Source organism: Acomys russatus, chromosome 32 (assembly GCF_903995435.1).
Source record: "Acomys russatus chromosome 32, mAcoRus1.1, whole genome shotgun sequence".
Taxonomy (NCBI): Eukaryota; Metazoa; Chordata; class Mammalia; order Rodentia; family Muridae; genus Acomys; species Acomys russatus.
In genome coordinates, this window is record NC_067168.1 from 9782123 (window position 1) to 9807970 (window position 25848).

The window sequence follows — 25848 nt, forward strand, 5'->3', positions numbered from 1 at the left end:
TGATGCCCCAGAATGTCCTTTATTTATTTATAAGAGTTATATCAACCAAAAAAAAAAAAGTGAAAACATCCTCCACTTTGTATTACTTATCCACTGATCTCAGGCATTTACCACTTCAAAAACTGCATTCAGAGATGTACTACTAACCAAATTAAAATCATCATTTATTTTGAGTGGCCATACTTACCATCTTTATATTGTTAATAATCAAAATAAGGATGTTTAAACACAATAGTTCTTAATTAGTTGTGTGTGTCAGACCTGGTGGGAAAATAGTTTAGAATAGAGAGGGCAGTGCAAGGAAAAGACTCTCTAGTGGTAAAACTGAGCTTTGGACACTCTCCTTGGTGACACCAATACCTACTGCTTGCTAAGAAATAGCACACACTTTCTTCAGTAATATACTGAAACACACCCTGTGTTTTGTACTTTCACTAAGAAATTTGTTCAGTGGATTTTGTCAAAGAGCTGTGAGTAGAAGTATTTCTGTGAATGTGTGCTCTGAGCAGGTATGCACCCTATGTCTTTTCAAGACTGCATTTTAACATTGACTTTGAGTGTGTTTCATGGTCAAGGGTTTCTCCTACAACGAAACTGCATTCTGTAAGAACAGGAACTTGTTCTGTCTTATGAATGACTGTATCTACATTTTTAGCACTTGGTCAAATACAGTGAAGGTGCTCAATCAATGCTTACTGATGAAGACGAATCTCTTCTTCCCTGATTGTCAAAAGAAAACTCTCATTCAAGGAAACATTTGAAAATTAATCCTAAAGCATATTCAAAGTCTCCTTGTTTCTATAACATGTTAACATGTGTTCAAATCATGGCTATTGTAGCTTCTTAAATGTCTCTTGGAACAGTTTTTCAGACTTGTTTTACTTATGTAAAAGTATGCCATTCCTTGTAAATTGTAGAGGAAGCAAAGTTGAGTCACTCCAATATTTCAGATAAGTTTTTCTACCAGTACTTATGTAAAATTTGAATTAACTCATTGTTTGAATTAAGGAGACTCTTATCTAACAGAAACAGGAAGGTGTGCACTGGCTGTGGGGAGCTCACAGGGCCTCCTCAAAGCTGTCATCATCCATCATCACTCATTTGAATACACTGTACTGCTCAGCTTCTTCTCTCACCTAGGTTTACTATATTTAGCTCTGGGCTTCTGAAGTCGGAGATTTAAATCAATTGTTCGTCTTTATAAAATAATCAGTGATTATAAAGATCAGTACATGATGCTTGTTTTTTAGGACAATTAGCAAAAATACGTTACTTGCATTCACAATATACATTTTCAGTCTTCATAATAAAATATTTGTGTATTTAAAAAGTATAGATTTATGTATTGCTTTATTTTAAAGAGATAGTCATAAAAATATGTTTCTTTCAATATTATACCAAATAGTGAATAAGCATAAGCATATCTCTGTGATGAATACAGCTATTATTCCTGTAGCTATGTACCATTATTGTGTGAGAGTTTTCATTTTATCCATTTGAACAGATTTGCTTGTGTATATGTAATTTTTATGTAAAATGATGAGAAGTTATAGATTTCCATCACATCATATCATTTGAATGACTTAGGAGGAGAGTTACCAAAACAATATTCTCTTCCCATTTAGAAGGTCATAGCAGCCATCTCAGGAAAGACATTTTCACAGTTTAAAGACCCAAGACAGGGTGATTAGACCCACCTTTAATGAGAGACTTGAGTAAAACAGTAGGATTTTCAATTGCAGCAGCACTTGAAGTGTTTCTTGAATTTATCTTTGATTGGTACAATATCTATATATATTTATGAGGGATGATGTGGTATTTCGATACACTAAATAGTGATAAATTTAGGGAATATAAATCAATCACCTTAAACTTTTATCGTTTATGTTTCATACATATGCTCTTCTGCTTTATCTATTTTGAGACATGTAAAGTGTTATTGTTAATTATAGCTACCCTATTGTACCACAAAGCACCAGAATCTGACTCTTCTATCATGCATTGAGCTAGTTGACCCATACAGCTTAGTATCCAGAGTGGAAGGCTTTTCATCTAAGGGCATTTGGGATTTTTATGGATAACAAATTATGAAAAAATTCCAGAGAGTGACTCAGCTGGTAAAACAATAAAAACTAATCATTTTAAAATGTCTAGTTAATCTATTTAAATTTTAAGTTGCTCAGATAACATATCATGGGTTTCTAGTTTCTGAAAATAAATGCTTATAAAAGAAAACTTCCTGTTATACTTACAAAAAGTGAGTACAAGATAGCTCAGCATGTGAGAATGCTTTCTTCATAAATGCAAAGACCTGAATTCAATTTGCTGTGCCCAAATATTTTTGTTGAAAATATACTGTTGAAGGAAATGGGTATGAGAATCAACCATCCTACTAACGATGCTTAAAGAGCAGGATGTGGGAAATGGCAGGGTTATCAAGGCGAGCGATCATCATTTTTAGTTTTCATTGACTTCATAAACCATATCTCTTAGCACATTGCATCATGGTAAATGGCTAGCACCCAAAATAAGCATGCCATACTCTCTTAACATCAGTCCACAACAGAAAAGTCTTACATTATTGTGTTAGAAAATCCATTTTAAAGGAGTTTCTTTAACAGGGAATATTGATAAGATTCAAAACCACTTTCTTTTTTTGTCTTAACAAAAGTGGAACTCATATTAAGAAAACCCTCTCATGGGTTTCCCACTACTGGTAGTATTAATGATATCCTGTTGTACTTACAGACGGGAGCCTAGCGTAAAAGTCATCAGAGAGGCTTTACCCACCAACTGATGGGAACTGATGCAAAGACCCATAGAGAAACATTAAATGGAACTTGGAGATTCCTGTGGAAGACGGGGAGGAAGGATTGAATGGATTAAGACTACCACAAGAAAACCTTCAGAATCAACTAACCTGGGTCCATAGAGACTCACAGAGACTAAACTGGCAACCAGAGACCACAAAAAGGATGGGCCTATGGTTGCTGCACATATGTAACTGTTGTGCAGCTGGGTCTTCATGTCGGACCTCCAACCGCAGGAGAGGGGGCTGTATCTAACGAAATTGGCTCTCCTTGGATTCCTTTCCCCTAACCAGGCTGCCTTGTCTAGCGTCAATACAAGATGTGCCTAATCATACTGCAGCTTGGTATGGTAAGACCGGTTGATATTCATGAGAGGGCTCCCGTTTTCTGAGGAGAGAGGGAGAAGGGGTAAATAAGTGAAGGGGACTGGAGGTCAGGGTGTAAAGTATATAAATAGTCAATTAAAAAGAAAAGAAAACCCATATGTCTTCCACTATTACTCCATGAAACAAGCTTGATGAAACAGTGCTCAAGTACAAAGTGGGATGCTTGGGACTCAGTCTACCTCATATACTAATATGTAACATGCTTTGAGCAAGCCACATCTCATTTGTCTGTTTATGTGAGGAAATGGAGGACTACAAGTTAGTCCATTTTCCAAAGTATATTTACTAGGTCTTTGACGAGCATAGAAGGCAAGCTCAGTTTCTCTATGTTTCAATTGTACAATTTTCAGATTTTTGGTAGGTGTGTGTGTGTGTGTGTGTGTGTGTGTGTGTGTGTGTTGTATTATTATTACTCCTGTTCCAAAAATAAAAATATAAAAGTTTAGCATTTACTCTTTGGACAAGAGTATTTTCTTTAGAGTCACAAGTTTTATGTGACCTAGGCCAATGAATCTATCAATTTTATCTTGCTGTTGATATCAATTCTACCGCATTTTTAGTTCTTTCTGGCTAATAGACTAGTCAGTCAGTCAACAGATAAATAAAATGAAACCCAAGCACCTGAAAGAAAAACAGTCTCTAGAAACTTGTCACTAGCATTCTGAAATTTACAACTTTACTTTTATTTTACTGGTAAGACCTATTAGACCTCTGAAGTCAGTGCAGGTGATAATTTCTATGAGAATGCTTTTAGTATGTATGACTTGGATAATAGTAGTCCTTATATCTAAATGCAAATGCTGTGACAGATTTGGGAGGCATTTTCTAAGTATGTAACTTTAGCTTATTTTTTTTTAATGGTCAATGATAATGGATATTTTCTCCTTGTCAAAGATTAAGTAACCCTTCTGGGCCTGGAGAGATGGCCCAGGAGTTAAGGACATATATGGTAGTGGCAATAGACCATATGTCATGCCAGGACATAATGGTCATCCTACTCACAACAGCCTGTAACTATAGATCCAGGAAAACTGATGTCCAGAAATCAAAAGCCCCCTTTGGCTCACCTAATTAACATGTTAACATGCCCAATTAAAGTTAAACAACTCATCCTAACACAGGCTTTCTCCTTGTACCTTTATTAAGTGCCATTTTCCTATGTGCTTCTTCTGTCTCCCCTCTATCCAGAGGCAGTCCTTTTCTCCTTCCTCTCCCTTCATACCTCCCCTTCTGCCCTCATCCTCTATCTCCTGTCTTTGTCTCTTATTCCCTGTTCTTTGTTCCTCTGGGATAAATCTCCTTTATGCTGAGAATTTGGCCATGGCAATCCTGAGCTCATACTTTTCCTACCAAAAATATGATAGAAATATATTTAAATTTATAATAGTTTCAAATAATATAATATAATAAAAACATTTTCTTACATAAAAAAATCTGTTGTACATTTATTTTCAACCTCTGGGTTGTTCTTTTTTACCTCTGCATTATGTATTTTTTTTAAAAAAAATTCACATTTTGAAATTTTAAAATTCAGTATACTTTATTTAATTTGGTTACGCCTTGGTTTTTTGTGTGCTTAATATCTGCCACCTTAATTTATCTTGAATTACATTTTGTGAGGGCATGACAGTGATCTAATGTCTTCCTTTTCCTCATATTAAGTAAAATTTTAAATCCCTTCTAGAAATCTTAAATAATTTATTTCTCTTATTCACATTAGATAAATACATTGAAATGATGCCCATCCTATTTAAGATGATATTGATGTACTTGTCATTTAATATTCCAGTGTTTATGACTTATTTGTAGCTTTCCAGTTTGTTTCAACATCTAGGGCTCCACACCTTACTTCTTTGTCTGGCTTTATTTTGTACTTTTTCCTTTAATGTGGGTTTATCACAGGTGTAGGAGTACTTGTCTAAGGAACCTCTGAGCCCTTCCTTTAGAAGACAAAGAACTGAGTAAATGGAAAGACAGAGCCAAGGAGAAAGTGAAGGTAACAGCCTTATGCCTTCTGAATTGGAAGAACCCTAAGGGTGACAGTCTGCAAATAGAATCTCCATTGGGTGATTATATGGCCCTTAAGTCCCTCCACCCCTACTGTTATTCTTATTAGATACATGTCCCCATACTCACCTACCTAGATGTCCTTCTGTCATTTCTCCTCAGAATTCTAGGAACAAGAAGATGGCATCTCAGAGAACAGGCTTTACTTTTCTTGTGTCTTTAGGCTAATCCTCCTTCACTCCACACTCTCAGAGACCAACGTTGACTGTCATTGGGAGAGGGAGTGACCTAGCCATCCATGCTGTGAGGAGATGGTTTCTAAATGGTGCCTTATGAGGTGGGTTACTAGGCCTGAACCAGAGATCAAAATCAACAAACTTGGGGTCATCTATTGGCCCCATTTGGAGTTCAAGTCCCCTTTTTTCTATAGAGACTTTATATATTCAAAGGCTAGAAAGCTGAGAAAAAACTCAGTTTCCTTAGAGATACTTTCTTTAGATTCTTCACAGAGTAACCAGTCCTTTACATTTCTGAGCAAGATAGGCCAGTCCATGAGGTCCTGCACAAATGCCAGTATAAATAAATGAGGGTTATCTTTAAATCCTATGGAGTGGGACAGCCTAAGAGAGTTGTCTGACCCTATGAGTTAGATGTCACTTTCAGAGGACAAAAGTAATGATCTTCAAGGCTGGTCTTGAAAATGATGAAACAGTGTGTGCTTTCAGGGGTGTTAATATTTGTTGGAGTAGCAAGAATCAGTGTGACCTCTTTCCGATATACCAGAGATGAGAGAGATGAGAGAGGGAGAGAGAGAGAGAGACAGACAGAGACAGAGACAGAGACAAAATGAGGCAGTGAGAGGTAGAGGAAAATGGAGAAAGAAAAAATTTTCAGCACCACTGATTTTTGTTTAGGTGAAAAGATTAAGGGCCAGTCCCTTTCAGCTGCAGGTGTGTGACCAAGTATTGAAATAAGCCAAAGTCATGATGTTCTATATCTGGGCAGCATTTTTCTTACCAAGAAGAAAATTACAGTATTCATCTCACCCTTTGAGTATGCTTTCCTCTAGAACATTTAAGATATATTGTATCCACAAATACAAATCAAATAAAATAGTAAAATGAATAAATACATAAATATAAGCAGGTTCTTGTCCACAATATGTGTTGTTTGGAGCCCCCTGGGCCTTCCTGAGCAATAACTCCTAGAAGTATCCTATGCCTTTCACTAAGAAATGTGTTCAACAACCTATATTTTCTTTTGACTCTTTGGTTAGTTATATTTAGGTTCAAGTAACTATGAAGATGCAAAAAGAATAAAGTCTCTGAAAGTACTGTGGAAAGACAGTGCATATTTGAGATAACAGCCTCCCTTGATGACTGAGGCAGGAGAAAGAGCTCCTGTTAGATTTCTGTTTGTAGATTGCATTTCTTAATCTCAACTAAATGTCTCATATTATTTTTTCACTTTGCTTATCTTTAGGAAGCTTGAACTTTCATTTATTGGATTAAATAGCATGGATGTTTTTTAGTCTCACTGACTCATTAAAGTCACATCTTGTCCATGTTCTTTTTGGAACTTTCCTGACTCTCTCCACTTCCATACTTTTTTATACCTTTAGTTATCACCAGTCGAACTAGAGCTACTTATTTTGAAATGAAATAATAATGAACATTTTGTATCAACTAAAGCAGATAAAGCAAATTGAATTGTTGCAGAAACTGATATGTCTTTAATGTACAAGTCTGTTTAAGTATTCTAGGCTATGTCAGAACTATATTTTACAGCTAAGTCATTCATTAGCAATGTTGTAAATTATTAGTATATCATCATTTGGCTTTAGTTCAATCTAAATTAAACTAAAATATATTTTGTGTGCTACTTTACAATAGAAGTTAAAACACTAGTACACCGTTTAATTGTGATTGTATTAATGATAAACATAAAAATAACGTAACTGGACTGGGAAAACAACTCTGTGGGTACATGGTTCCTATGCGAGCATGAGGACCTGAGTTCAAATCTTCCTCATACATCTAAAATTATTATGTGGAGCTACAACTATTACACCAACGCTGAAGGGGGCAAAAGCAGTAAGATCCTGAGAGCCTACCTTCTAGTTAGCATGGACAAAGTCTCCAGGCTCAGGCTCAGACACCCTGGTCCAAAAATTAAAATGGAGATGATAGAGGGAAAGGTGAGACACTGACCTCTGCCCTTCACATGTGCATACATGGATGAGCATGCCAGTGCATACACAGATACAAACCATGCATATATGACACATGCATACACAAAAAGAGTAAATACTAATACTACTAATAATGATAATGATGATAAAGTAATGACAGAGATGCTAAAACTTAAAGTATGCTTCTACCTTGCTCAAGGTCATAGGGCTAATAAATGGCTCAGCTAAAATTTCAGTCCAGTGTTTGATTAAAGACCATGCCTGTTAATGCTGAAGTAATGAGCTGATGGTCAATGTCCTCTGCCTTCATATCCTTTTATCTAATCTCCCTGCATAACATTTCACACATTTGCAGGCACATTTATATGATTTGAGAATATATAAGTGGCCACAAAACACACTGCTTCTCTGTATGTGGCTAACTGATCGATTCAGAAATCAAATATGCAATGCCCTCCAATCACCTGTGTTACTGGCTCTGACTGTAGGAACAGATGGCATGCCAGGGACAGCACAGTGTATGCAGACATTCTGGATGAAAATAAATCTGAATCTGAAAGTTAAAAAGCCATGTTGTGTGAGAGCCGATGCTACTCTTTTTATTTCTTTTTCAGAACATTATTTGCTGTATAATCAAATCATAAATGGTATTTGGACAAATTTGTCATAATTTGACCATAATCATAGACATGAGCAGGTGTTTATCCAGATGAGTTGAATTAAATGACAATGTGTTTGACAAAGGAATTGCTTTTGTTATGTGCCTGTCTTGCTCCATCATCTAGACAGATTGAGAGATGGACAGAAGTTAAGGAGGATGTAAATCCTCTGATAAAGTAAAATTGTTCAATCATCATTTCATATGGATTTTAATATACTAAAAGTTAAAAACCACACCTCACACTTAAAATATATATTTGTTGAGACTCTCACAGCCTGTGCCATCCCCAAAGTCTCAGACCATGCTCAGGATGTGCAAGTCAGCATAGCCAGCCCTAACTATGCGTGGCCAAGCAAGGCTCAGAGGGATGGTACAGCTTTCTTCTGGTCCATGCATAGATGTTGGTAGTGTGTGCAGAAAATGTCCACTGTAGACTTCTGTCTCAATGTTTATTGCCGGAAGATTGCTCCCCTATAGAGACTGTTCCTACCAAGATTAACTAAGGATGCTGCAATTTCTCCATCACAGCAAATCCAAGCCACCCAATCCCAGATCTTCTATGCATCAGTGCCTGTCTGTTCTGTCTTTATTCACTTATCACCTGAATCCGGTCAAACTGTAGAGCCAAGGAAAACATGACATGTTTATGTTATTTAATTCCAAGTTGTCAGCCCTGACCATGCTTACATAAAGTAGGATCCTATGAGTAGGATATGTATATATCTGTAGATATAGGTGTATCAGTAAGAGCTACATCCTAAGCAGATGGAGTAGGATGGGGAGAAGACGGGAAAAATGATGTAAATGTGTCACTCAAGTAAGAAATTATCAAAAATCTTTTAAAACAATATTTAGTAATATTGGCACACATTAGTAGCACTGGGGAGGTGATTGGGTGGCAGAGCACCTATATGCCTATTTTATATGAAGTCCAATGTTCAATTTTTTGTGGAAAATTATGTTTTTAATTAAGAAACAAAAAGAAAAAAGAAACCGGTCATTTTAGAAATATAAAATCTAGCTCAAGGCTTTGTTCCACTTTTTTCTCTTTTCAAGTTCCCACAAGTAATCAAGTTCCCACAATTTTTCTGTAACCCAAAGCAAGCATGTGGCATAAGGAACTATTCATTTCTAACAAAGGTTACAGTAGAGCATCAGTTATTCTAACTCTAGATGCCTATTTTATAATCTTAGAATTAAACATGTATAGAAGTGAGATGTCTCTTTTGGGAGAAACAAATAGCAGTCCTCTCATTTGTCATTCTCTATCTGCCTTTCTTTTCTCTATGGAACATACGGCAGTTCTCACTGCTCAGAGTCCCGTTAGTTGTACCTCATTGATATTTTAAAATCCCTGCGGGTTCTTATGTCTTCTCTGTTAAAAACGATCAAATCCGAACAAATTTCAGTGTGGATTATGAATATTGCATTCCTGTACCAAGTAGTCCTAAGAAATAAGCAAGAACAATGACGCCAAAGCACACTACAACAATTTAACTGCCATCACAGATCAGCCATTTTAGGGGACCACAAAGGAGACTTTAAAGTCCTTTTACCAAGAATGCAGCTTTCTGTATTTAACCATGTTTCAACTCATTACTGCACAGTGAAGATTTCCTTATATCATTTGATTTAAAATTTGGAAATGTCCAAATTATTATGGCATATAAATTATTCTTTCAAATGTGTATTTTATTGGAAATGTCTTACCATGTAAGACAGAAAAACTAAAACTAAAAATTGTTCACTCAAAATACTTTTTGTGTATCAATAAAATGAAGAATTGTAATATTTGGCTACTTGTTAATTTGGAAATCAAAATTAACACCTGGGGCTGAGGTATAGCTCAATGGCAGATAGCATGCTTAACATGCACAAAGCTTTGGGGTCTTATAGAAGTATAGGAAATAAGTACACAAATACAATATAGAAAAAATTTAAATTCAAATTCAAGTTATCTTCTTGATTCTTTAGTTATGATAATTCACAGTAAAATCTCCAAAGAATATTTTTTGTAATCTCTTTAGACACTAACATATATTAACTATAAAGAAGACTGATCAGAAGTGGAAGAAAGGCTTTCTATACCTGTACAATCAGGCACTTTACAAAGAATTAGGACATAGAGCAGGTACAAGAAACGTTTTCAGGAAGACCTAGAAAAATAATGCTAATATAAATATATTCATATACTAAAATATAATACCTAAACATAATATCCTAAATAATGCTAACATTATCCATATTGCCAACATTAGTCCTACATTTAGAAATTTCATAAACATGAGAAATGTTTTTCAACAATATTACTACTCTATATTTTTAAAAGGAGACACCTCCTTGTAATCACATAATCAATTATCTCCAGTGCATTAACTTAGCACAATCCCAATCAAATTCTTTAGATATTCTTTGCTAATAATTTTATATACGAACATTTATGTTTATCAAAACAATTAGGAATTGAGGATTTACTCGAGCCTTCATCCAAAGATATACTAAAAGGAAAGAGTAAATAGATTTAAAAGGTAATAGGACATTTAGAATATATAAATAAGAATATATTTCACTGCCATGGCTGTGACTGAAATCCCTGCCAGAAACAAAATGAAGGTATATGAGCAAAGTCGTGAGAAAAAACTGGCACCTTACATTGACTCTTATGCTGAGCTGGTTATTTGATTAGAATATAGTGATTGTGGAGAGGTCTGGACTTATATTTCTATTGAACTATTTTTAGCTCCCTTGATAGCATTCCTCAGCGTCTGACATAACACCTTGTAGCTAGCTGCTGAACCTTTGGAGACGTATTAACAGAGCTCTGGATTGCACCAGCAAAAGGCTAAGGGTCTCATTAGGTAATGTATGATTGCCTATAGTAGAGATTTCCACACTTTGCTACGTTTGACCCTAGAGTCCACTCGGGTAGGCGGTCATCGCGAGAGACCACTCGAGGACCACAGTGTTGATGCAAAAGCACAAGGCTTATTGCTGACGTGTGTCAGGGGACCTCAGCACCCACTCGAGAGGCAGAGGCACCCTGAGTCACTGTTACAGGCTACTTTTAAAGGCTAAAAGCACAAAGGTTAGGAGGAGCTATGTGCCCTATGATGTTAGGATTGGCTCTGGTGGTCACTAGGGGTGCTTGTCTAAATGTTATTGGCTATTTCAGGGGTCGTTGGTCTTGGGGGCTATTCTTGGCAAGGAGGGGTGTTGGGGAGTTTCCAGGGAATTTCCAGATGGTATTTTTCTGAGAATTGTTTACCTCAGTTGAAATTGTTTATCTCAGTTGGCCAACTTGATCTCTGAAACTGAAACTGGCCTTCAATTTTTTTCTGGGTCACTTTCCCAAGCTTGTCTGGGTCATGTTCCCAGGCTTAGGCTGAGAGAGAGAGAGAGAGAGAGAGAGAGAGAGAGAGAGAGAGAGAGAGAGAGAGAGAGAGAGAGAGAGAGAGAGAGAGAGAGAGAGAGAGAGAGAGAGAGAGAGAGAAGGCCTCACAGCTACAGCCCACATACATTATGTTTCCATCAATGTACTTGAAAATGCCCTGATTTATGATATTCTTTAGTATGTTACATTGAAAATTCAAGAAAGTATTAACCCATGGGAATATAGAATTTTGAGCTACCAGATTTTGTGTTTCCAGGCCAAGATCATTCACATGTGGCTCCAAACAGTCTCTTACTCTCTTTGAGGAGAGAATTGTTTTTGCATCAACAGCAGGAAAGATTCATTTGGTTTATGGTGTGATGGAGTTCAATCCATGGTTTCTTGACATCTTAGGAGCAAAAGTTTGTTACAGAACAGATTTTACACTTCTAGATGGACAAGAAAGAAAGCATACAACAAGAAAGGACCAGGCAAGTGATTTACATCTTACCTAGGTCCCACTGCTTAAGTTACCAGCATTTGCAAATAGTGCCACTCAGTTGGTACCAAGTGTTCAAAGCAAAAATATTTCCAGGTTCATTTTATACAAATAACTAATGAAAGTTTAGTAGTTAAGATTCCCAACTTAATTTCAGTGAGAACAGCATGAATTCTTGACTAATACATGGTGGGACAAACTATGAAAGTTGATGTATCAATATATGTATACTTTTGTATTAAGTGTGACTTTATGCTGTGTACATCCTGAAGATTTGAAATTTTAAGTGTGTGTGTGTGTGTGTGTGTGTGTGTGCACGTGCACGCGCTGGCATCTACAAACCATGGAGGACATGTGGGAATTGTTGGTCATGGTCACTCTACTTTGAAAAGTTCAAAGTTTCTATGGTTTAGATAAATAGCAATTCTGAACTCTAAAGCAACTTGAATTTCTAGAACTTACCTCCTTTTCCTAGAGAACCCAGTAGGTAGTAGCATGCCACAAGAGACATGCAGTGACCATCTAGCATTCTCTAACTCATATTTTCTGTGAATTAACATTGGCAAAAGGGACCAAATATCAACATCATTGCTGTTAGTGACAAGTAATTACACACAGTGTGACAAGCTCCGTAGGCAGTGCAACCCAGGAACATAGAGCTCCATGCATAGTTGGTAAGTGTTTAAAGATTATGATTATAGAAAAATTGAAAAGGCAAACAGGAGGAACTTCAAAATAAAGCATAGAGCTTTTCTTCTAAAAGAGGTAATGGGCTGACAGAGACAAAGGACACATAGGTGCATTTAAAATCTTGCTATAAATGTAACTCTTGGACTAAGCAATGTGCTTATGAATGTTTGTAACTATAAAAATAAAAAGTTCAATTATCAAAAGTACACATTGAGAGATTACATTACTTCCAGGGGATGCTTCTTCAAGGCAAGGTATATCTGTATCTTATTGAAACGTACTTTCCTTCATTGTAGTTTTGAAAGTTCCTATGTAGTTATAATTGTTATATAAAAATTTTTCTTCCATTGCATTGGAATCTCGACAAGAAAATGTCTATGTTTGTTGTATTATTATCTCTCTCATGTTCAACATGATTTTTTTCCACCGGTATGGCTATTTAATGAGACGTCTTAGAATAAGTGATTTTGAAAGCACAAAATAAAGATTAAAAAATTATCTAAATTTCTAACACTGCAAATGAATCAATATAAAATATAAAAAATAGCACTTTGAAACTTTTGCTGGGGACCCCAAGATGCCCAGTGTGAACCTTACATGCCTAGTAGGGAGCAGAGACTTCAGACCAAGCAAATGCCTGGGCTGCAGACTCCAAAACACCAAATGTCTGTCTGCATTTCCTGGACAAGAGGAAAAGTCCTGAATCTAGGGTTGCACAGTTCTAGCCCCTCCCCAATAGAAAGTTCCTGGGTCTCAGCTCCAATTATCCTGAGTTTCAGGCACGGACATCTCAAGCCTCAGGACACCAGACTCCTGGCTCCCTGAAGATATCTTCTGGATACCAGGGACATGGTCTCAACCTTCTGTCCATGGTTCTACCTGCCTTCCTCTGGAGACTTGCTGATCAATAAGAGCATACAAGGTCTTGTTCCAAGATGGCGGTGCCCAACTTGCATGGAATCTGAGTATTAGAAGCTCAGTGACTATGGTTCAAGAAAGTGGACATGCTGCTAAAGCACCAGCATACATTAGTGTTTTCCTGGAGAAAGGAGGGATCCTGGATGCCAGGCATGCACAGTTCCACCCTCAGACCTCTCGGCTACTTTCACCATCGTGAGGGTGACTTTGAATTTCAGAAACATGCAAATCAAGACTAGTATTCAAGGCTATACTAGCCATCTTAAGAAGACCTGCCAGACCTCAGAATCATACAGGTTGGACACACAAACCCTAATTCCCTGTCCAACTAGGACAAACCCAGCAGAGAAGAGCTATAGGCTAAAGACCATCATATGAACAAAATTAACAAAACCAGGGCAATATGAGGCCTTTAAAGAGGAAACAAATAAATCCCTCAAAGAAATACAGAAAAATACAACCAAACAGGTTAATGAAATGAATAAAATAACCCAATACCTGAAAATGGAAATAAAATAAATATAAAAACACAAACTGAGGAAATCCTAGAGATGGGAAACTTAGGAAAGAGAACTGGAACTACAGAAGTGATTATCATCAATGGAATACCAAAGATGGAGGAGGGAATCTCAGGTATAGAAGATACAACTGAAGAAATTGATACATCTGTTAAGGAAAATTTTAAATTAAAAAAAAATTCCTGAAACAAAACATCCAAGAAATCAAGTACAACATGAAAAGAGGGACTTTAAGAATAATTGGAATAGAAAAAAGTGAAGATTCCCAGCTTGAAGGACCATGAAATATTTTCAAAAAATCAGAAATTGTCACAAAGCTAAAGAAAAATATGCCTTTAAAATTAAAAGAAGCTTATAAAACTCAAATTTATCAGACCAAAAAAGAAATTCCTCCTGCCTCATAATAATAAAAACACTAAATGTACAGAAAAAATAAAACATATTAAAAGGTTCAAGGGAAATATATAATTGTAGACCTATTAGAATCACTAAAATCCAAAAGGGCTTGGGTAGATATCTTGAAGACCCTAAGAGAACACAGATGTCATCCCAGACTATGATACCGAGGAAAACATTCAATCACATAGATTAAAAAAAAATAGATTAAAAAAAAAACATAAGATATTCCGTGACAAAACCATATTTAAAACATACACACACACACACACACACACACACACACACACACACACACACACACATATACACACACACACACACACACACACCAGAAGAGATGTTGAGGGACACTTCATTCACATCAAAGGAAAAATTCACCAAGACAACATCTCAATTCCGAACATCTGTGCCCCAAATACAAGGGCACCTGTATTTGTAGAAGAATCATTATTAAAACTTAAATCACACATCAATTCCCACACAATAATAGTGGGAGATTTAAATACCCCACTGTCACCAAAGGACAGATTGAAACAGAATCTAAATAGAGAAACAATGAAACTATCAGATGTCATGAGTCAAATAGACTTAATGGGATATCTACAGAACTTTTCACCCAACCACAAAAGAATGTACCTTCTTCTCAGTACTGCTCAGAACCATCTCCAAATTGACAATATTTGTGGTCATAAAGCAAGTCTCAGCACACACCAGAAAACTGAATTAACCCATTGTATTTTATCAAATCACCACGGATTAAAGGTGGACTTCAACAAGAACAACAACAAAGCCCTACACACAAAGACACTGAAGAAAACTCCCTAATTGATGACCACTAGGTCAGGGAAGAAATAAAGAAATTAAAGACTTCTAAAATTCAATAAAAATGAAGGCACAAGCTACCCAAACTTATGGGACGCAATGAAAGCAGTGCTAAGAGAAAAGTTCATAGTATTAAGGGCTGTCATAAAGAGATTGGAGAGATTTCATACTAACAACTTAATAGCTCACCTGAAAACTCTAAAAAAAGGAAGGGACAAACACCCCCAAGAGGTGTACACTTATAAGAAGATTTTATCTGTATAATACAGGAAAACATACTACAATTTACAGACCCAAGGGGAATGCTTAACTCTCATTGAGAAGGAAAAATAGAATATGCAGAGGCAGTGGTTGAAGAGAGGAAATAGGGTAGGAGAGGTAGAGCAGAAAGATATGAGGGTGTAGATCAGAGATCAAACCAGAGGAGAGTGGGGTTGGGAAGACACAGGGATTGTAGAGAGAAGAGAAAACCTGGCCCGGTGTATCTCTGTGACAATCTGGAGACATAAGACAGGGCAGACTTTTGGGAGGTGGGAGTGACTCTACCTGAGAATCCTTGTAGTATGGATCATAGAGACTGAAGAGGACACCCTCTAACTAGGCAGGATTCCTAATGGAGGGAGGAGATCACCCATCTACCCACAAAAACTTCAACCCCTACACAGATTTAGCTGATGAGAGGCTTGGACTTCAAGTTGGTCCTTCAGTAAGGGGAGTAGGGGCTGTCTCTGACACGGACTCTTTTGCTTGCCTTTCAATCACTTGCCCCTGCTGCAGCTGCCTTGCCACACCACAGGGGAAGAGGACACACTCAGCCCTGATGCCACTTGATGTGCTGGGGTGGGATGCTGGAAGGCTCCCTTTTTCTGACGAGTATGGGACAGGGATAGGTGCAAGATGGAGGGAGGGAGGGAGGGTAGGACAGGGAGGATAGGAAGGAAGTGACTATAATTGGGATGTAATGTTAATTAATTAATTAATTAATTAATTAAAAATTGTCACATTTTTATTTGTTACACATATTCTCTATCATACTGTTCTGATTCAACAGGGCAGTGTGTCTCTTCCATACCAATGTATACATTATAATGAAAAGTTGGACTCTACAACGTTCAATTCAGAAATTTTCCATAGTCAATTCATAGATTACTAGAGTGCATATTGGGTTTGTCATTGTTGGTATGTTTTCCTATCCTTGTTATGATAAGAAATGAGAAGTGACTTTTCTGTTATTATAGGGGCTTTAAGTTTTTTTAAAATTTCTAAAAGGTTTTTCTTTTATTTTGAACGTATTCTGCATTATACCCCTGTAACCTACAACTTACACCTTTTTAAAAACAATCAAGATTTTTTCCCCTGGGAGATGTGTGTGTGTGTGTGTGTGTGTGTGTGTGTGTGTGTGTGTGTGTGTGTGTGTGTGTGTGTGTGTGTTAGTGTGTATCAAATATCAAAGTTGATAAAATATCAACATAAGTCAATGGCCAAACTCTGCCAAGACAGGGTAAGCATTTCCTCAATAGGCTCTGTCTCACAAATATGTCTGTCAGAGACATTGGGCCAGAAGGCTGAAGATGCTCCAACATTATAGAGTTTTGGGTGTCTATTCAGGTATCAAACTGTCTCTGTCATTCTTCTCGTTTGGAAAGCTACTAACCTACACTCCCAGTCTACTCAGGTAACCAAGTTTTTCCTTCTCAAGTCTCTAATAGAGTTAAAGACCAAGTAGCTTTGTTTTACAATGAAGTTTAGCCGTTTAGGAGTTAAGATGTTCTTAGGTCTAGATACATGTTTTAAGTTGATAATGACAAGATGTGATGGGGATCGATTTACATTCAGAATTTTGGCTGCAGCAACATAGGAAAGATGTTTTCTTCAAAGCTGTCAAATACAAATAGCCAAAAACACTAAGAATGTAACATTTATATAATTCCTGATTGTGTCATGGTTCTTCTTGCTACAGGTAGTTTACTGTATTTATGTGAAATAATATAAATGTATATGTTAAAAAATAAAAATTCAAAAAAATCAACATAAAATTACAGATTGTAGACTACAATTAATTTAGCTTTATTTAAAAACATATGATTAAAATCAATCAGAATGAAAGTTTTTGGATATTTGTTCTTGGTGTCAATTTGCTTTTGGGTGGTAGTTTGTGTTTTTTATGGTAAGGATAGTGAATGTTGTAGAAAGATAAGTTCTTCAGGCTTCAGTGACCTTTTAGGATAGAAAGCATACAGATCAGAAAGTGTTTTGACTCTTCAGGAAGAGCATGTTGAAAGGCACCCTAGAGCTCTGCAACAAACTGGATATGTACTTCCTACTCATTAAATCAGCAAGATAGGTACGTCCGTCTATTTTCACTTTCAGTTTCAGACGCAAAGACCTCAAAACCTAACTTTCTTGTCTAAATTAAAGAAACGTGTCAACACCCTATCCACTCTGCAGAGTTTCTAATGTTTCTGGTATAAAAAGTGTGCATTCTGTTCTTGTGACATTTTGCCTTGTGCAGTTGAGTTTTAACTTCATGCCCTGTCACCTTTAATCACCAGTAAGCCATCTTATCTAGGTCAAATGCAGCTAAGGACAAGTACTGTCTTCTTTCAAGCATTCTATCAATGTGATCAACAGATCCTCCTAGTGCCTAAAGCTTAGCATACACATTTTGATCTTTTATTTCAATTAAGATCACAAATGTACTCCCAAAATAGCAATGGCTGCAAATCGACGGTGTGGCAAGTGTGTGGCCGGTGGGCAAAAGAGAGATATGGGAGCTTGGCTGGTATATTCACCTGTCAATGCACTGGTGAGTTCTTTTTTCCATATCTTTTTGGATATTTTGACTGTCTAAAAAATGAATTGTCTTAATCGAACTGTGAAATCACATTTCATTAATTCAGGTAGTGATTTTAATAAAATACTTTCCTGGCAGTGACCTTTTCCTTGCTCCTTGTCATTCATACAGGGTTCAGAAGTGAAATGAATGCTAATATTGGCATTGGACATGTTTATAAAGAGTTTGGTGGGTAGGCAATCTTTTTGTCATATATGGGCATCTAAATGCTTAGTGAGGTACAGAGAACAGGAAAACATGGCTTAAAGCAGTGAGCAGAGCTGAAAAAGAATCTTGTGATCTCAGGAGCACATGCCATAAATTTTATCCCAAGTTTCCCAAAGCAGCTTCGGTCGGTCATTTAAGAGAACATTAACATACCAGGAAATGGAAAATTCCATGCTATTTATGTTAAAATGGTTCCCATGCTAGTTATCATGGGTAGAAAAATCCAGAATAATGCTTCACCCACAGATCCATATGGTAGCTTTGTTAGAATCAGTTGGTAAACTGAACCTTTCCTTAAATATGGTTATGTGACCTAGTGGCTCTTTGAACCAAACTAGTGGTTGTTACCCTGGTTCCTAAATTGAGATGAGTTTAATAACAATAAAAACCTGAGAAAAATTCTTAGCAAACCGTTTTCTGCTATCCTAAAAGATAACATGTGAAGAAGACAAGTAGAGTCTGGTTATTGGCCTGTGCCTCAGAGAGCAAAAGCGTTTGTAGCTTTCCGTTCCTGGGTAATTCCTGTAGATGAGCACTCACTACAAAGGCAAGAGATGTAGAGATATTTGCTGCACAGGTCAATGACATTGTGACTTACTATACTCATTGTCCCCTGAGGAAGGAAGATGGACCCTGGGGAATTGTTGAATATAATAAACCCAGAAATTTCTAATGACATTCTTATTTCAGGTTATACTCAAATGGTTTTTCTGAGTAGGTCAACAAAACACATTCACTTACTAGTATCTTGATCCTCAAAATTAACAAAACTACTGAGAATTTGTCTTTTTTTTTTTTTTACTATAATAAAGGTAATGTTACCCCTTCATTAATTCACTCCAGTGTTCTGTACCACTTAAGTACTTTTAACCCCAGAGAGGCTTTAGCCACCTTGCTATGTTGACTATATTAGGCTCACGGGAACTTCAGGATAGCAAGCGTCAGGCAGGAACGCCAGCTGACTAAGTGGTCATTATTGCCAAGGGAAGAGAAACAACCGCGTGAAGATCCAGAGCTCTGATTCTTCCTTGAAGCTCTGGAGAATTCATAAGCCTAAGATTTCAGGGTGTTCCTTTGACAATGAAAGGTAATTTTGCTTCACATTTGAGCACAAAGGATGGAACATAAGATATTGTGTATTCTTTCGTAATTTGTTGAAAAGTTGGACCTTGATTTGAAGTATGTTGTTCTGATTCTTTTACTGAAAACCCAAAATTCTACCAGTACTGAGAGAAAAGAATAGGAGACAGGCTAACTTATTGGACTGTCAGCCAGGAGTGCTCTAACAGCTAGGACAAGGGAACCCAATATTGATGAAAGTATATGTTGCAGGCCAAATAATACACATTGTTTTAATGAACTCTTACACAAAGTTCATCCTGTGTTTTAGTTGGTTGTTTTTGTTGGTAAAGTGATGGAAAAGGGACTAGGAGTGTTGGTACATGTCAGCTCCACTTGCAGTCTGATGTAGTGTCTGACTACCTTGGCCAAAGAGGAAGTGCTGGAGGAGACGGGGAAAAAAGAACTGCATTAGTGGACTGTGAAAAACTGAACAGAGAACTTGGATACATTGGTTATGTAAGAGTAGTTTACAAGCTTTCTTTTAAAATTTTATATATACATAGCTTTTGGAGTGATTGAGAGTGTGACAGTATCATCTAAGCTGAAAATGCTCACCAAAAGTTGCCCAGTGCAGAGGGTCCTTCCGTTCTCAGGAGCCTTTACCATGGCTCCTTGCCAAGCCTCCTTTCTCCAGTGGATGTGCAGCACCAACACTTTCCCACTCTGCAGCCTATTGGCTCCTGTTTCTGCTACATACACACATTCTCAGCACCAGTGAAACACAGTGACCTATATGTACTATTCTCTACGGACCAAGTCAGGCTTATAATCGCATTGTAAAATGTTGGACCACTTCCATCTGGAGAGCGCTGACTCCTTAAAACTGAAATTCCAGTGAGCAACTGACTTCCATCTTGAAGAGATGATGATTTGTCCTAACCAGACCATCCAGCATTTACTTTTTGACACGTTTTCTCTGCTCCATTCTTGATTCGGTTCTTCTAGCATCTTCATCTCTGAACGCAGTCATCACCTGATCAAGAACTGAGTTTCTGATCACAGACTACTTCTAATTTGATATGGACAAATTCAGACAATAGTCCCCCAAACTACAGATGGTAAAGCCTCACCATGAACACTATAAGGCACGATCATTTGACCTTCAGGGGTCCCTCAACCAGACCTGTGCACGGAAAACAAGGAATCACACTCTTGTACCATACCTGAACCTGAATTTAGAAAATGTAGTTTTAAAGCAAAATATGTATACTAATGCTTCAGAGTTAGTTTTAAGTTCCAGGAAAGCAATGTTGAAACAGAGACAGATACAAAAGGGAAAGAAAACAAATGCAAGCTGATGCATGTCCATGCTCCTGGAGTTTCTTAAGACAAAAGAGAGAGAAAGAGACGGAGAGAGAGAAAGAGGGGGAGGGCGTTGGGGGATGCTATGTGAAGGTGATATTTATATGAATAATGCACTGTGGACAAGAAGTGGAAGCACTGAGTGTATCCTTACCTCTCCTCACAAAAGTAACCAGTCACACAGGTAGCTCCTCTTTCTCCACCTCCCCTGCTTTCTCAGGGTGTGTGAGCCATATTGGCTGAATAGCCACTAGGGATGTTTAGGCTTCAGTGGCTTTCTGTGGAATATGTGAGCTTTCTTTAAGTTTCCAGTATTGCATAACAAATGGAGCCTGAGTAAATTCCAGCTCTAGTCCCTAGAGGAGGCTGAAACTAAATATGTTAGAAGTGATGGAGTCACTTTGAGTTTTGTGCCAACTTCCTCTGGAACCAGCCAAGCACTGAACTCCAGAAATTGATGAGTGTCAGGGTGTAGTCTGTTTATATCACCTGTGGTATCTACTCCTGTTTACCTGATCAGTGTTATGAATAGACAGCATGATTTTCCCTCCACCCTCCACTTGCTCTGTCTTTCCATCTTATTCATAAGTTATTTTATTTGAAATGACTACGGGTAGCCAGAATTTAAGCAGGTCACATTAACTGATGAGTTTTCAGTACATACACTTGAAGACAGAGAAAAGTTTTCCCTATATAATGGACAGCTGTGTTGCTTTACATTAATGCATTTTCTAGCTGTTTTTCATTGTTGGGAATGTTGAAACTTGGAAGAGGGTATCGCTTGAAGTGGGACAGCTAAAGAATCGACTTCACTAAATGTTTCAATCATATTTCCCCAAAGATTTTGAATATTGTCTTATTTGGGATATTTTCTCTATTAGATCCTCATTTCCCCAAGGAGCAGCCTAGAAACCTACTTACTGAAGTAGGCTGCAGGGGACCTTGAAGTTCAGGTGCACAATGGATATGGATATGCACCGCACCAATTAAGCACTTCAAAGGTTTTGGAACAGAGCATCAAGTGGGATCTAGTCACCAGCAGTGTAGTCAATGATGAGGAACCAGGCTCCAGCAACTGTGGTTGGAGACCAGTGGCCTTGTCTCTTGGCGTCATTTTGCCATCATGTAGCACCTTGCCTCCCACCACAGTAGACAGGGGAATGATCTAACAGAAAAAATATGACAGTTGCCTCTTAGAAGGTCCTGTTTCCCTTGCTATCATAGACACTTGAAGAGAATTATACTATTCTCAATTCTCAAATCCCTCTTAAATATAATTCTAAGTTGTAAAGTTTTCCTTTATTTATGTGGGTGTAAGAGAGAGAAGTGTCTGTTTGGGTCCGTGAGTATAAGTGTATTTGTGCCACAGTGGGCATACGGAAAGCAGGGGAGACCAATGACCTCCTTCCACCTTGCATTCAAGGGCTCATACTTAGCTCATCAGGATTGTGCAAAAGTGACTCTACCTTTTAAGCTGTCTCAATGACCATATGCTTTTGTTTTTGTTTTTTTAACAAACATAATTTTAAAAATCATTATAAACTAATTGCTATAAAACTTCACTAATTATTATATATTCCACACAGCCGGGAAATGCTATGTAATTCTGGAAAATAATTATTCAAATTGCCAATGTGTCTCAGTTGTGACCTACCAAACTCTTTAGAGAAGGAAACCTCATTTATTTCATTATGATGCTATAGGCTCAGGTTCCCTCTATTCTCTTCCTTAATGAGCTACTGCTGGAGTACAAGCAGTTAATTATAGAATTCAGGTCTGTGTCAATCAGGGCTTCAAGACTTTTAAACTATGGCACGTTAAAAAACTTTAAATGACACACATTACACTTTTCACTAATTAGTGACATTGCATCATTTAAGTCAGATGGTGATGAACTGCAATAGGTCACCTTTTGAAAAGGTCACAATTTCAAATAAAAGTGCTGTGGAATCCACTAAGTCTACTGTAAGGTTGAGATGCCATCGCTGCTTCTTAGAACTCCTCTCGGTACAATTAAGGGAAGAAGAGACTTTTCCTCACTGAATCCATTTGCTAAGTATGTTTTCAGATAAAAAAAAACCGAAAGTATTTGAACCATTAGCTTTTTACTCAATAAAATGTTTAATTGAAAGACTATTGCGAAAACTGAATGAATGAATGAATGAATAAATGAAGGAATGAATGGCCAATGAAAATACATACAATCTGCCCCAGTATTAATGGAGAATGAGAGCTGGACAATAATATAAGCTAATGCAAATATCTGAGAAAACAAACAAAATGTTCCCACAATGGAAAGAATGCCCTCTCTCAAATTACCTTTAATGTACACTATGCACATAGATAAGACAGAAACCAAAGGAAAAGCCCCAGCAATGACAAGGCTTTGCTAATCAATATTTTCTTGCCAACGTGAGGTCTAATTAATTCTTGGTCTTAATGGCTGTGCTATTGTGGTTTTCTTAAGAAAGACCTTTCCTCTAATAATCACTTCCAGCTATTTTCTACTTTCTTTTTCATCATATTCAAGGTATTTGTCTTATTTTGAAGTCATTGATTCATTTGGATTTGAGTTTTGAGCAGGATTATGGATATGAATTTATTTTTATTGTTCTACATGTAACTATCTAGTTTGATTAGTAAGACTTAGTGAAGATCCTGAATTTTCTCCAGTGTGTACATTTTGGGCTTCTTTGTAAAAAAAAATCAGCTGTGTATTCCTTGGATATACGTCTGTTATGCCAATACCCTATTGTTTTTTTATCAATTTTGCACTACTACAATTTAAAAACAAGTGATAACTAATGCTGGTGAATAAGCAAGGAAAGGGGAACACTCATCCATTGCCAGTGAGAGCGCAAACTGTACAGCCATCATGAAATCAGTATGGAGTTTCCTCAAGACGCTGAAAATAGACCTACCATAAGATCAAGCTACACAACTCATAAGTATTTGCCCAAATTGCTCTGTATCTTACTACAGAGATTTTGCCCATCCCTTTCCATTGCTGCTGTATCCTTAATAGCAAAAATTAGAAACAACCTACATGTCTATCAATGATGTAGGGATAGGGAAAATGTAGTGCAACAAAGTATTGTTCAACTATGAAGAAAACTATCCTTGAAGGTAAATGGACGGAAGTAGAAACAATCACTCTGTGTGAAGCAATCTAGACCCAGAAAGACAAAGGTTGCGTTTCTTCTCATGTATGTTCAGGTTCGCTTCTATGCTTTAGGTATGCCTATTTCATTTAAAATAATCCAAAAGGTGGCTCAGTAGCTAAAGGGACCAAGGAAGAAGGAGGAAATCTTCCAAGGAAGGGAAAGTAAAATATAGTTTTATAAACTATAAAGGGGTAAAAGAGAAGTTTGAACAGAAGGGGTATATGGAAGGAGGAAGGGGAGGGCAGGTTAGCAGGGGAATGGAGCGATCTACCTCTTGAAAGCCCATATAGAGACCTACAACTGTAGAGGCTTCCTAAAATACATATATACATGTATGTAGATGATCTCAGTATGTAATCCATACCTGGAATGAAACTTGGCTGAGTTCTGTCCGATGCAATTAAAATCACTTATAAACTCAGAAAGGGGTGCTAATTTTAGTGCAGAAAACTGGCTCTTAAATAAATATGAGGATTACTCTTGCAGCTTGGTTGGTCTGGGGTGGTAGTAAGACTTTAACTTGTGCTAGAAGATAAAACTCTTTAACCGTAACATGCTCTGGTAAAGCAGGTTTTATGTGACTAGTAATCAGGAACATCATTCTTTGCTATAGTAAAAGCATGCTTTGCAGTAATGTTGTAGTCTCTATGGTAAATAACTTAACTGTGCACACACACATGTGCCTGTGCATGTGTGCATGTGTGTGTGTGTGTGTGTGTGTGTGTGTGTGTGTATCTGATTCTTACAGTGGGATAACTGTGCCATAGGTTAAAGGAATGACCTCTTGCACCCACTTTGAGGAGGAAGTGACATGACTCCTATAGTCAGGCTTGGCAACACACACCTTTAACCCTAGCACTTCAGAGGCAGAGAGAAGAGGATCATTGTGAATTCAAGGACAGTCTGGTCTGTATAATGAGATCAAGGGCAAAGAGCACTACGCAACAAGACCCTGTCTCAAAATCCCCCCAAAAAAACAACCCCAATACAAAGAAACAAATAAAAAACAAGGAACAAACAAAGATTTGGCTTGTGTGGCCAACCTCTTCATTGCATGCAATGGTCTCAAGTGCAAGATCATCCACTAGCCTGGAGCAGTCACTCCTCTGGGATACTCTACCCCATGCCTTACATGGTAAATGCTTAGAAAGAGACAGATCAGCGTGCTGTGGCTCTGGGTGCAGCACCTTCACTAATCAAGAGCTAGAATGGCAAAAGACACAGCCATGTGCTTTCATCACAAGACTGCCTGGTGTCTTCAGAAAGTAAAAAGTCCTGTCTAGAGGTTTCCAGATTCTAATTCATCAGAGCTGTACATGTTCAACTTCAAGGGGGGTTCTGAAGGCACAAGCTTTCTTACTTTAAGTGTAAAGTGGAGTGCAAAAATCCTACTTCCAAGACCACCCTTTGTATATTGATGATATCATCACCATATCAAATTCTTTCTGTAGAGTCACCAAAATTGTAGGAAGGGCTATTGTGATTTTTCCTAAAACCACTGTTTAACATGATCTGCCTCTGAGGCTAAAAGACTCTTGGAAATAATATTAGATTAGCATAACCTTAATCAGGTGGTGAATTGAGCCCAAGCTGTGTTCCAGATGGGAGCTCTTTCCTGGAGCAAATCACTACAGCTCCAGGCACCTGGTATGTGTTTCTGCTCTATTTTTTTCCATTTCTATTCCAACTATCTGAAAACCCAAGAAGTTATTTGCTCCCATCTGACAGCAACAGCTGCATACATCCAGCATCTTGCAGTGGGGTTCTGACAGCTCTGCATAACTGGGCCACAGAACCCTCCAGTTAGCCCATAGGAACCTTAACTACCTCCACGATGACAAAAGCCCCATCCTGATCTGCTGTAGAGACAGGAGCCTGCTCAGAGAACATGAGGTTAGCAGGAGTCCAAATGTCTTATAAGATACATG